The sequence below is a fragment of the Manis javanica genome, chromosome 14 (genome assembly GCF_040802235.1).
Source record: "Manis javanica isolate MJ-LG chromosome 14, MJ_LKY, whole genome shotgun sequence".
Classification (NCBI taxonomy): domain Eukaryota; kingdom Metazoa; phylum Chordata; class Mammalia; order Pholidota; family Manidae; genus Manis; species Manis javanica.
Window position 1 is genome coordinate 86256705 of NC_133169.1, and position 14401 is coordinate 86271105.

The 14401-nt window shown below is 45.5% G+C and overlaps 1 long non-coding RNA gene across 2 annotated transcripts in view; it reads left to right on the forward strand.

The window, feature by feature from the left end:
- The window catches only part of LOC118971958 (uncharacterized), a 30239-nt gene extending 19960 nt beyond the window's left edge, over positions 1 to 10279 (forward strand). For both annotated transcript variants that reach the window (XR_012125112.1, XR_012125113.1), the window contains exon 5: positions 7532 to 10279. This is a non-coding gene — a long non-coding RNA (uncharacterized lncRNA). The remainder of the gene's footprint in view (positions 1 to 7531) is intronic.
- Positions 10280 to 14401: the final 4122 nt, after the last annotated feature.

Genomic DNA, 14401 nt, shown 5'->3' on the forward strand with positions numbered 1-14401 from the left:
GGCCCCACATCTGGAGTGCCATTAGCTTGGATGCCGCTGCAATAATCACGTTGGCTTCAGACAAAGCCAAGTCACAAATGAGGACAGGATTTTAGATCACGACTTCCCGGAGTCTCATTAGGTAATTGATGCTGATCACATTGCTTAATGGGGACCCATAAAATGCTTGCTATTTATATTACAACGGGCAGAGAAAAGGCTCAACTAACCAGATAATTGAAGGATGATATGAGGGACTCGGGTCAAGGGGTGGAAAGAGGTGGGGAAACCTGGTGAACTTTCCTTGCCCCTCAGTTTTAGCTTCCTATTGGTTATGATTGTTTCACCAGATTCAGAAAGACTGTGCCCTGGTCTTCATAAAGCTCAGAGCCGCTCTTCCCACGCACCGGGGACTAAGATAAGAATTGTCATTTAATAGGATTTCCCACAGCAGGCTAAATCTTTCACTAAATGAGGAATTTCAATCATCCCTTCTCCATCCACTAGGAGGGAGTTAAGCTCACATCTCCAGTTAAGCTCACTACCTCCCAAACTCTCACTCCCTCACCAGCTCTGAGCAGCAAGGAGGTACACACTGCAGCATGACATTTGGGGCCCAGCTGAGTTCACCAGATCACGAGGCTTTTAGAGATTTGCAGTTCCATTCTCCACCCTGAACACCCTCATATTCCAGCCTCCTCAAAATAGAGGCTCTAGGGCAGGTCAACTTCCCCAATACTCAACAAGAAGGGGCCATAACACTTTCTGCTTCATTTCCTTCTATTATTAAGCTCTGGGGTTTTACAATAGGAAGCTTTCATTAAATCCCGCAAACCATGGCATATAAGGCATCCTCATAACTTACAGGTATTTGGAAGCAATCCTAGGGGATATAAAGGAATGACCTTGGGAAGGTAACTGGACAAATGAATATCCACATGCAAATGTCCATACCATCTACCAACATATGGACTCAAATGTGGGGTTAATAAATGTGTCGGGTGAGAAGAAATTCAGTTCCCAAGATTTTGCCTCTTGATTGGCTTGGGACCTCCTTACGCCTGGATTAATTTCTGCTTGTTCTATATGGATGACCATTCTTGTTCCTTTTTTCTCCCCCTCCTCCCCCTTCCTCCTCCTCCTCTTCCTCCTTCTCCTTCTTCATCGTCTCTCTCTCTCTCTCTTTCCTCTTGTACGCTCCTCCTATCTCCTTTTGCACTGGGATCAATGATGGTATGGCATCTTAAGAGTGAGTGCTTTCTCTCCGAAACTGACCTACAGATTCAACATGGCCCTTACCAAAATCCCACTTGGGTTCTTGGCAGAGATTGGCAAGCTGACCCTAAGAATGATATGGAAATGCAAGGGATCCAGAAAAGCCACAGGGATCTTGAAAAAGAGAACAAAGCTGGAAGATTCACTTTCTGAATTCAAAACTTTCTACAAATCTATGATAACCAAGACAGTGTAGTAGTGGCAAAAAGAAAGACATGTAGATCAATGGAATGACTTGAGACTCCAGGGTAAACCCTCACATTTATAGTCAGTTGATTTTCAACAAGGTGTCAAGATAATTCAATGGTGAAAGAATAGTGTTTTCAGTAAATGATGGTTGGACAACTGGGTATCCACATGCAAAAGAATTAACTTAGACCCTTTCCTCATACCAAATACAAAAATTAACTCAAGATGGATCATAGACTTAAATGTAAGAACTAAAACTATAGAACTCTCAGGAGAAATTATGAGTAAACCTTCATGACTTTGGGTTAGGCAAAGCATTCTTAGATATCACAACAAAAGCACAAGCAACAGGAAAATAAAAAAGCTAAGTGGACTTCATCAAAATTTAAAGTTTGTGCTTCAAAGGATACCATCCAGAAAGTGAAGACACCCCAAGAATGGGAGAGAATATTTGCAGAATATCTGATAAGGGACTTGAATCTAGAATATATAAAGAACTCTAACTACTCAATAACAAAAAGGCGGCCTTATTTTAAAATGAGCAAAGGATCTGAATAGACATCTCACTAAAGAAAGAAGATACGCAAATGGCTACTAGGCACATAAAAAGATGTTTAACATCATTAGTCGTCAGAGAAACAAAAAATAGAACCACAGTGAGATACTACTTCACACCACTAGGACAGCTACAATGAAAAAGATGGATAATAACAAGTGTAGAATGGGCATGGAGAAACTGGAATCCTCATACACCTCTGGTGGGATTGTAAAATGGTGCAGCTGCTTTGTAATACAGTCTGGCATTTCCTTAAAAGGTTGAACATAGAGTTGCCATATGGCCCAGAAATTCCACTCCTAGATATATACCCAAGGGAATTAAAAACAGGTGTTCATACAAAAATTTCTACATGAATATTCATAGCAACATTACTCATAAAACCCATAAAGTGGAAGCAATCCAACAACTGATAAATGGATAAGTACAACATGGCACTGAATGCTATTTCCATACAATATCCACACAATGGAATACCACTATTCCATTCCATTGATATTAATGGAATATTATTTGGCAATGAAAAGAAATAAAGTTCTGGTAAATGCTACAACATGGGTGAATCTTAAGAACATTATGCAAAGTGGAAGAAATCAGTCACAAAAGACCACATATTTAATGATTCTGTTCATAACGAAATGCCCAAAGAAGGCAAATCTATATAGAGAAAATAGACTAGTGGTGGCCTAGGGCCGAAGGTGTTGAGGGAAAATGGGAAGTGACTCCAAATGGATGTGGAGTTTCTTTTTGGGTTATGAAAATGTTCTAGGATTGATTTTGATGATAGTAATACAACTTTGTAAATATACTAAAAACCATTGAATTGTGCACCTTCAATGGATGAATTTAGAATGTGAATTATCTCAATAAAGATATATGTGCACATATACATACATATGCAGAAAAACAACAGTTACTCAAAAAGTAACTAAAAATTCTGTATGAAGTTGTTACGACTAAGAGGTATGACTGTTGAATTTTTTAAAAGATTCTTAAAACAAACAAAAAATCTGAGGACTTTGCTGGCAAATCTGGGTTCTGGTACCTGCTGACTCTGACTTTGGACAAGTTACTTAACCTCACTGAGCTCAGTTTTCTCATCTGTAAAATAGGTATTAGGTCATTATGAGGATTAAATAAACTAACATGTAAAGACATCTGGCACATAGTTGGTGCTTGGTAAATGGAAACCATAAAGAAAAGTCAGGGAACAGTAGCAACTAAAGAAGGAGGGAAGAAAAATCAGTGTTTGTAGGTCAATGGCACATCCACAGAGCCAGCCCTTTGGCTGGGCTCTAGGAACATAAAGAAGTCTCTGACTTTGAGGAGCTGGAAGGTCTCAACCAGGGGTCCTCTCAACCGGGGATCAGGCATTCCTGGAAAAAAAAGTATGTATATCCAAAAAAATGAGCCAAGTGCTAGCATGGAGACATGGAGAGGCTGCTCAGGGGCAAGGGGAAGGCTTTTAAAGGGGAGGAGGCTTTAGAGTCGGCCAGGTGTAAAAGAGGCAAGCAGACTCCACTCCCTTCCCACTGTCGGTGACCCAAAGGGCTGAGGCACCCCGCTGTGGAGAAAACTGGATCCCACCGAGCACAGGCCGAGATGCGGGTCAAAGGAGCAATTTTGGATTGATGATTCCAGGCACTAGAGGTGGAGGATGGGGGGCCTCCCTGGCCGTGCGATAGGCCCCTTGTTCCGAGGTCCTCTGAGCCCCTAAGCCTCTGGATGCCTTTTCCCTCCCATTAGCCCTCTTTTGGGGAACAGCCCCGCTGTCTGGGGGCAGAGCGTGATGCCTCCATCACTCCGCCCTCTAGTGACTCATTCCCGAGACAGAGGGCGGCAGGAAGTGCCAGGGCCCCAGAGCTGCGATCCCATCCGGATTCCCGCAGCTTGGAGACGGCCTGTCTTCTTCCCTCCTCCCCCCACCCCCACCACCTCCCCTACTTCCCGCTCTGACTCTTGACATTTCCACGTAAGAGACACCCACCTCCCCCAAACTCTTCTTGCCTTTCCATTGCCTCCCCCAGTCCCTCAGCTCTGGCCCCCAGGCGTTGAAACAGCCTGATCCCCAGAGAAACAGGCACAGCCTAGACCTAGGGATGTCTCCTGGGGAGGTGGCCAGGCAAGGTCAGTACCCCCAAGCCGGACTTTTTTATTTTTTTATTTTTTTTATTTTTTATTTTTTATTTTTTAATTTTTTTTTGAGAGGGCATCTCTCATATTTATTGATCAAATGGTTGTTAACAACAATAAAATTCTGTATAGGGGGGTCAATGCTCAATGCACAATCATTAATCCATCTCAAGCCTAAATCTCATCAGTCTCCAATCTTCTGAAGCATAACGAACAAGTTTTTACATGGTGAACGAATTCTTACATGGTGAACAGTACAAGGGCAGTCATCACAGAAACTTTCGGTTTTGATCACACATTATGAACTATAAACAATCAGGTCAAATATGAATATTCGTTTGATTTTTATACTTGATTTATATGTTGATCCCACATTTCTCCCTTTATTATTATTATTTTTTTTATTTTTAATAAAATGCTGAAGTGGTAGGTAGATGCAAAATAAAGGTAGAAAACATAGTTTAGTGCTGTAAGAGGGCAAATGTAGATGATCAGGTGTGTGCCTATGGACTAAGTATTAATCCAAGCTAGACAAGCCCAAGCCGGACTTTTGAAGGGCAGGGCCCGTGATACAGAAAGCATTGTGGGCAACACTTAAAACAACAAAATTATTTTACTACGTGCTAAATGCTTCTCAGGCTTTATCTCTTTATTCCTCACAAAGACTGTGAGACAGATACTATTATCACTAACAATAGTGAGAGAAGGAGAGCTAATCTGGAAAGTAGCAGACTGGGGCTCAAACCCAGGACTCAGATATTGGGCTACAACCACCAGGCTCTTCTGCCAGTTTCGGGAACGGAGGGCAGGGGCAGATCTCTTTGAGCAGAGACTCTGAGTAACCTAGGGACAGTGCCCGCAATCCTGAGGCTCTTGGCATAGCTGCCCTGAGGTCTGGCTGGGGGTAAGGGCTTTGTCCCTAGTGTCTCTCCTGGTTCCCCATAACCCTAGTGGACCTGCCCCCTCTCCACTCCTGAGGCGTGGGAATGTGGGGGCCGCTTAGAGGATTCTTGCCCTGCATCAAGGGCTTATCTTCCTATTAAACTTCTAGGACAAACATCAGTGTGATTCTAGGGTGCCCAGGGACTACTGGGAAAGAGGAACAGAAGCATTGCTTATAGATACAGGCCAACAGAAGGAGGCTACAGACACGGAGCGTGGGGTCAGCCTAGGTTTGCCGACAGAACAGACATCTGTCACGCAGAAGATGCACAGAGATGACCCACATGACAATAGAAATAATAATACCCTTGAATTATGTAGCAGTTCATAATTTCTCAGGCACTTTACAGACATTTGATCCTCCAGATGACCTCCTAGGACCCAAGGAGGAAAAAAAACATGTTTTATAAGCTGTCACCATCTGTCAAGTTTCCCCCCATGGGGGGAGAGTCAAGAGGCAGGCAAGGCAGCCAGTTAACCAAAGCCAAGCCTCAGTGGGTAATTGATAGTTTTTATGGTGACTTTATCCTCAGACTCCTCAGATATCCTATTTCCACTGAATTACCACATTTACATAACAGTGCAGGGTGAGAGACCCTGATAAATCTTCTCTGCATGGGGATGCATACAATGGAAATGTACTTTGTTGACAGCGATTTGTTTTACTACACGACTGCCCTTCAATTTAGGGAGGAAAGAGCAAGGCCATTGCTTTATGAAGGGAGGGAGGAGAGGAGGGCAAGAAGGGGAAAGGGAAAGGGGACAATCAGAAGTCTGGAAAGAGAGGGCTGAATGAGAGGGGTAGAGACAGCAGGAGGGGGAGAGCTTTAGGCAAGGTGGATAGAGGAAGGGAGGGAGGAAGAAAAGCTGTCTCAGCAGTCAGAGGTGTAGTGGTGAAAGAAATGATTCTGCACCAAGTGTGGCTGGATGCTGGGGGGCAGCCCCACAGCGGTGGGGGTGAAAAAGATTCAGAAGTCTTCCGGGTGGCTGACAGGCTCTCACCTTCATAGCTGGTCAGGAGAGGCTGGGAGCGTAAGGGGAGTCACAGGGCCCAGGGCTCCTTTCACGCACTTCAGGTCTTGTCTCCGGACCTCTTCCCGTCACATTTCACCAACCCCCATCTGCCTACACCCAGAGAACAGGGGGGCTGTAGGGGCATCAGGATTGGGCGCTAAGAATCCCTGGGCCTGAAGTCTTTGGAATCCAGAGGCTTCTATTTCAGCCTCTGCTCTGCCATTAATTTAGCTGGATGATTTTGATCCCCTAAACTCTGAGCCTTGGTTTCCTTATTGGTAAAATGGGCATATACTCATCCACCCAACAAGTATTCCCTGATTGCATGCCAGGCAGCATGCTATGGCATTGTCTACACCACAGAAAACAAGACAGAATAGCCCTTGCCTTCAAAGAGAGCGCAATTCAACGAAGGTAAAAAAACTTCCTCTGAGAAACAGGCCCTGCCCCGTGGAGGATGACAGCCACGGAGTTCCCTCCAGGCCAGGCCCTGGGCTAAGTGTGTCCATGTATTAACTCGTCTTGTGCTCACAGCAACCCAGGAAGAACGGTCCTGTGGTCCTGTTATTATCCCCGCAGCACACACAGAAGGAAACACCCTTGTTGGGGCAGCCTCCCTGACACACCCCATTCCGTTACCCTGTTTTATTTTCTTCACAACACTTGCCACTATGTACAACAGACGTATTAACTCACTTTGTTGCCTACTGCCTTGTTCACAGCTGTATCTCCAGCACCTTGAGCAGTCTCTGACCCCAAGCAGGTTCCTCATAACTATCTGGGGAAGGAAGGAACGGATGAGAAGCTCATGGGGAGTGAACACCACCGTGCCCCCACACAGGCATTGGGGGTGCCCAAGCACTTCCTGCACACGAGGGGACTGTCATCAGCTGGTGTTTACTCAGCAAGGAAGAGAAGTGCATTCTCTCCTCCTACTCTTCAGTGTTCTTCTTTTCTCTGACTTCCCTCAGATGCCCTGCCCCTTCCTGTCCCGCCATGAATCCCACATTCTCTGATTGCATCCTCCTCAATTTCTCTGTCTCACTTTCGTTCTCCTTCTTTTCACTTCCCTGCCTCTCTTGAGAGGAAGCTCATCCAGCTGAATTGCTATTGGTGATTTCAGGGCCAAGTAGAAGTTCAGTCTTGTGCCAAAGCCATCTCCCTGTTTCCTCCATCTATAAAATGGGCAGAGATCTGGCAGCATTTTTTGAATCAGTGCTGGAGGGCCTGTGGTGGGGGTGGGGATGCAGGGGGAGGTGTCTCAGGACCACAGCACTGACCTGCCCCATCCACATTCGGAGAATCCTCAGCCTCACCAAAGCCTTGGCCACAGGAGACCCATACCCAAAAGAGCTCTCCTCTCCCACTGCAGGTGCTAATTACTGTTCCTTCCAGTAAATGTAAATCAGGAGATAATAAGCCTGGCTTTCTACCTCTTTCCAGGGTTTTGAAAATTCCTCAATCCATTGTATAGCAGGGTCTGCGGAAGGCATAAATGGCAAGACCGTGGATCAACTGTAGGAGAACCACATCAACACAGGGTTGGCAATATATCAAAGTGGTTGGGAATGTGGGCCTCAAGATTCTGACAGCCCTGCGTCTGAAGCCTGGCTTCTGTGTGAATAGACTGCAGCTCTCAGGGGCGGAAACTGAGCGTCAAATGAGTCTTCTGGTACTTCCCCCAAATCAGGCATTCCTCCTAGGACCACCAGAGCCTCTGGTGCCGTATCAATTGTAGTACTTGGCCAGTCAAGTTGGGACTGTTGTCCAATCCCCTCAAAGTCAAGGGCTCAGGTTTTTCTTTTTTGTATTCTTAGAGCCAGACCACATGCTGGGCATAAAAGAAAGACATTGTCTGGCTAAGATATGCAGGCAACATAAGTGTCCATCAATAGATGAATGGGTATAGAAGATATGGTGCATATATATATACATACACAGAAGAATATTACTCAGCCACAAAAAATAATGAAATTTGCCATTTGCAACAACATGAATGGACTAGAAGGCATTATGCTAAGTGAGATAAGTCAGAAATGCAAATACCATATGATTTCACTTACACGTGAAATCTAAAAAACAAAACAAATGAACAAAAGAACAAACAAAACAGAAGTAGACTCATAAACAGAGAACAGACTGGTGGTTGCTATAAAGAGGCAAGGGAGGAGGTGAAAGGGGAAAAAATAGAATGTTTGATATCTTGATCTGTGTGATGGTTAAATGAATGTATGCACATGTCAAAATTCATTGAGTTAGACACTAAGATTTGAGCATTTTTTTGTATGTACCTCAATAAAAAAAGGAGGGTGGGGGCCTGTGATTCGATGTCAGAACCATAGCCCGGTTTTGACCAGATTAGGAAGGGCTGGCATTTTACTGTCCATGACTTGACTCAGATTCTTTTTTTTTTTAAATTTTTTATTAAGGTATTATTGTTATACACTCTTACGAAGGTTTCACATGAAAAAACAATGTGGTTACTACATTTACCCATACTATCAAGTCCCCTCCCATACCCCTTTGCAGCCACTGTCCATCTTGGCTCAGATTCTTAAAGAAGGCTCATCCATTCTACCCAGGGCAGTTTTTGTGGGGCTAGAAATATAAACATTTGGGAGGACCCATTTACCAAAAAAAACTCACAAAATTAGGTCCGGGGCCTTGAAAGTGAGTGATGGCTTAGACTTAGAAAGTGGTGAAGCTTAGACTTCAGTGGCCTATGCAAAGCTGTCCCAACCAGATCAGTGTGGGATGTAGAAGGAGACGGATGAGAAGTTAAGTTTAAGGCTGATAAAGGCTGATTGTCCCTCAGCCCCAGTGGCTGAGCATTTGTCAGAAAACCAGGAATTGCAAAAGATGAATTTGAGAATGAACACCAAGATGTTTTCTAATTATAATTTGTGTTTCATTACACTGTGCAAAATGTCAATGCTACAGTCATTTTTAAGCTAATAAAAATGCTAAGAACTACTAAAAAAAAAAAAAAAAAAAGAGGGTGGGGGAGGATATTGTCCAGATCCACAGATACTCATTTTCTTCCTCTAGATGCTGCTATTCCTCAAGACTTAGCACCTACTGTGTGCCAGGCACCCTAAATATAGTATCTTCCTTAATCCTCAAAACAGCTCTTGAGTTAGGGATTAAATAAGACAAAAAGCATTGTCTCTCACCTCCACTAGGAAAGAGCCTCCTTCTGGAAGAACACTGAGTTCTTTCGCGTTTGATAGCCAACCTCTGCCCTTGCCATCTGTAGTCTATTCGCACAGCAGCCAGATGGAACCTTTTAAAATCATGTCACTCCTCTGCTCAAAACCCTTCAATGACTCCCCATTTCACTCAGCATAAAGTCCAAAATCATTCCTGTGTTCTACAAGGCCCTACATCACCTCCCTAACCCCCAGCCCACAAACTTTATGGCCTCATACCCTCCCACTGTCTCCTTTGCTCACACTGGCTTCCAAAACATTGCTGTGTACACTCCTGCCTCAGGCCCTTCACACTGGCTGTCTTCTGTGCCCAGAAAACGTTATCTTCATGCCTCCATGGCTTGCTCCCTTGCTAAATTCAATTTTTATTCAAGTGTCACTCTATCAAGAGGACCCTCCTTGACTCCTCTGCGATGATTTTAAAATATGCCCACAAATCTCTGATATTCTTCCCTTCAAGAAATAGAACTCGATTCCTCTCCCCTTGAGTGTTGGGTCTACTTGTCACTGCTTCCTGCAGAACAGAATGTGGTGGGAGTAACAGTGTGTGATTTCTAAGACGAGGTCATAAAAAACATGGTGACTACCCTAGTCTTCTCATGAGAAAATATCAGACGAGCCCAAAGTCAGGGACATTCTACAAAATTGTCAAGGTTATGAAAAAGAAAAAAAAACAGCAGAGGAACTGTCATTGATTAAAAAACATTAAGGAAACATGATTGACTAAACGCAACATGATCTCCTGGTTTGGATGCTGGAACAGAAAAAGGACATTCAGGAAAAAACTGGTGAAATCTGAATAAAGTCTGTAGTTTAGTACATAATAGTGTACCGATGTTAATTTCTTAGTTTTAACAAATGTACCATGGTTATATAAGATTTTAATATTAGAGAAAGCTGAGTAAAGTATATATGGGAACTCTCTGTACTATTTTTGCAACTTGCCTGTAAGTCTAATATTATTCCTAAATAAAAAGTTTAAAAAAAAGGCAGTGTGGCTTCCTCCTTGCTCTCTTTATTGGATTACATGCGGTCATGCCAAGGGGCATTCACAGACCTACAAGGAGGGCTGCATATATGGTGAACAACTGAGGCCTCCAGCCACAGCCATGTGTGTGAACCATCTTGAAAGTGGATCCTTTAGCCCTGGTCAGGGCTTCAGGTGACTGTAATCCTGTCTCACACCTTGATTGCAATGTCAAGAAAGACCCTGAGCCTTCCAGCTAAGCCACTCCAAAATACCTGATACTCAGAAATTGTGAGACAATAATTATTTCTTGTTATTTTAAGCCTCTAAATTGTAGACTAATGTATTATACAGCAATAGACAACTAGTACATGCCCCCATGGAAAAGAGCCTCCTTAGAGTCATGCCCAATCTCACTTTCTGACCAATTTTCTTCATAGCATTTACCATGAGACACATTAAGTTTGTTTATTTAACTTCTGTCTCCACCAGTCGAAACTTTGTTTTATGTATGTTCTCAACACTTAGAATTGTGCCTGACACATAGCAAATGTTCCATAAAGGATAGTTCTTACAGTTATTATTATTGGATAATAGAGGGTTAAGTAAAAATTCCTTCCATGTCCCACCTGGGGGAAAAAAAAAAAACCAGACCCTTGGGTGGGGGGTGGAGGATGGGGCCAAAGAGGGTGAGGCTGAGGCAATGTGGCGCTAGGAAATGTGACCAGAGATGAGTCTGAAACCATGAGTTCTAAGGTCCTCATCCACTGAGAGACCCGAGACAAGTCACTTCCTCCCTCTGGGTCTCTGGCTCCCCAGATATAAAATTCGAAAGACTGGGATGACCTACAAGGTGACCAAGATTTCTTACAGTTCTAATAGTTGATGATTCTAAGAGTGGATTCTGGAAGAAGCAGGCACAGGAGCTCAATTCTGGAGATGGAGGAAAATGGAGGGGAGGGGAGACTATATTCCGCCTTCACAGGGACCAGGCAGAACCTGTCTGTGCCGTGCTGACCGCCTGGTAACACTTTCCCACTTGATAATCTACTCCTGTGCCGAGGCCCAGCTCCCCACCTCTGTGGTGTCTTCAGGCATCCAGAGCCCTTAGCACAAATCTTTATAAGGCACTTTCCATATTGTATTATAATTGGACCTTTGTATTCTGTGGGCCTTAGCTCCTAACAGGAACAAGTTAGTCCCCTGGGCAACACTCAGGCTTGCAATTCCCTCCCAGGGAACTTGGACCCTACAGGAAGGAAGGAAAGAGAAGACAAGGGAGGGAGGGAAGACCAGACATACTCCCCGTAAGCCTGTCCCCGTCCCCTCCTCTCCTCCAGTCTTATCTCACTACCAAGGGAAACATGCCCATCGGCCTGCCTGCCCCTCTGTCTCACCTAAGTACTGGGTCAAAAGTCATTTATTTGAGCTATATGAACTCTCCTCTGCTTCTCCCTGCCTTGACCCCCGCGTCCTTCCCACAATATGTATACCCAGGTCCCTTCCCAACATCTACTCCAGCTCTTCTCTGAAAGCTGCCTGTTATTTGGTATGAAGACAGATTTGTGGGGCCCTTTTCTCTCCAGAACAGCTGACGTAAAGGTTTAAAGAACCTGGTATGTTCGGTAGTCGCAGGTGGTGGTGTTAGGTTTAGTCTGTAAAGTGGGAGACAAGGCAGGACAAGTAGCCAGGTACCAGCCTTGGTGGAGAATTTCATCCCATAGGCCAAGAAGCCCCTGAAGCAATGGAACGCACTTCCCTTCCCTCCGTCCTGCTTCCTTACATCCCTGCCTGTCGCTTTCCGTCCTCTACACCCGTCCCATTAATAACACCAAAGCTATGCTGAGCACCCTCACTGTGTAAGCTTTCTGTTCACACTACCTCATTTTTACCTTTCAGCAATAAGGAAGTCGGCATTATTACTATTCCCACTCGAAAGGTGAGGAAAATTGCTCTGGTATATGATTTGCCCTAAATTGCAAATCCAGTAAGGAGCAGAGTCCAGTTTAACTATTACACTAATTGGTCTGTGCTTTCTACCCTTTCCCACATCTCTGGGGGAAAAGTTTAAATGTCTGTAAGGAGGTCTGTGATATCTGGAAGCAGAACCAGGAAGAGGGGACACAGGGGCTGGACAATTCTGGAACTGGGACTTCCAGGTACAGATGGGACCTCTGTCACCTAGTTTTGCTCACCTCTCTGTGCCCAGTCGCTTCCCATTCTGCCTGCTCCCTGTCTTGGTCCACTTGCTGCTCCAATTCCCACACCCTCCTTCCCCTCCTTGGATACTGTCTGCCCTTGTCTTTCAGGTTCTGGGTGATGCCTTTGTGCTGAAAATGACTGGATTTCCAAAAAATGGGATTCCAAATAATTGACATACCCGGAGAGGATGGCCATACTTCCCCCTCTCCTTCTCAACTCTAGAGAAACAGGTCTGGCCCTACCCTGGGCTCCAAGGCTCTTCAGCAAAGGTTGACTCCTCCCCGCCTCATCTTCCTCCACTCACCCCTAGGGCCCTCTCCCAAGCTGAAAACACATAACCACACGGGCTTCCAGAACACGTCAAGTTCTTGAAACCTTGGCATGTGCATTTCCTCTCTCTGGAATGCCAGTGTCCCCTCTCCTTCAGGTTTTTCACCAGGAAAACCTGTATTTATCCTCAGTCTTGGCTCCAACATGACCTCTAACCCCACTGATGTCACCATCACTTAGCATCATTTCTTGCCTGGACTACCCCTTCCCTAGTTTCTGGGATGCCACTCTGGCCCTTCACCATCTGGTTTCTGCAATGCTCCCAGAGTAATCTTTCTAAAATATAGATTTGACCCTATCACTTCCCTTCCTAAGACTTTTAAATGGTTTCCTATGCCCCAACTAAAGTCCTCACTACTCCTTCACTGGGTTTCGGAGGCCCTGCCACCCCACTCCCCACTTCTCTTGCCTCAGGTCCTCCAGCCCTGCCCCACTACCTTGCTGGCGCCCCAGCCACACTTCCCGACACTTCTACTTGATTACTTGAAACTAATCGCCTGCTCTTCCTTGACCGCACGATGTTCCCTTGGCCTGGAACTCTCTTCCCTGCCTCCCTCCCCAGCTGACTTCTGCTCACCTTCAGGCTGGACTCACCTCACCGCAGAGCCATGCAGAGCACGCCCAGACTAGGCAAGCTGCCTCTGCTTACTGCCCTCACTGCCCATAGCTTGCCCTGCATTTATTCTGCTTGTTCCTACCTACCTGTTTCATGCTATGCCTCCCACACGCAAGTGGGAGCCTGCCTCATTCCCTGCTCTATAGCTCAGGGTCTCTGGGGACAGTTTTTGAATTGGTGAGTGAACAAAGCCTTCCCTGTCTTCACGGTACAGACTCAGGCACGCACTGTGGTTTCTGCCACCACCATACTCACAGTCACTATGTTGGACTGTAAGTGATGGCTCCTCTGGCTCCTCTCCCTCTGTGGACTGGGATGGCACCTTCAATGCGTGTACTTCAGCCTAATGCAGCGGCCAGCAATCATCCTTCCACTCAGCTGTTCATTATCTTGAACAAATATTTATTGAGCATCTACTTGACTAGATACTGTGGATGCAGCAGTGAACAAGGGAGATGGGGCCGTGCCCTTGAGCTCACATTCTAGGGGCATATGTGGGTCCCTAGTGAACAGGGGGGCCAGGGGATCTCAGGCCCACTGGGAAGTCCCTAAGTGCTTTCCTATCCACAGCTGCAAAGCAAGGAGCACAGGCTCTGGGGAACAACATGTTCTCCTGGTGACCTCCGGGCCTCCCTTACTCCAGGCCTCCCTCCATGGGACGAGCCATCAAGCAGCAGCGGGGAAGCAAGGAGCGAGGGAGAGAAGGAAAGGGAAGGGCCCAGTGGAGAGGGGCTGTGTCCCTGAAGACGGGCAATGGAGCTGCAATCCAGGGCCTACAACCCCTGTGCCCAGGCAGTTTGGTAATTGGCTTTCTTCTCTACCCTGGAACAGAGAAAAGAAAGAGATCTGCAGAGGGAAAGGCGTAAGTGGACAATGATGACAGAGGGAAGGGGAAGAAGAGAAAAAGTGGAACAGAGAGGAGGAGAAGAAATCAGAACCACAGGGGAGGGAAAGAGACTGAGGCAAAGACAGAGAGCCTGCAGGACTGA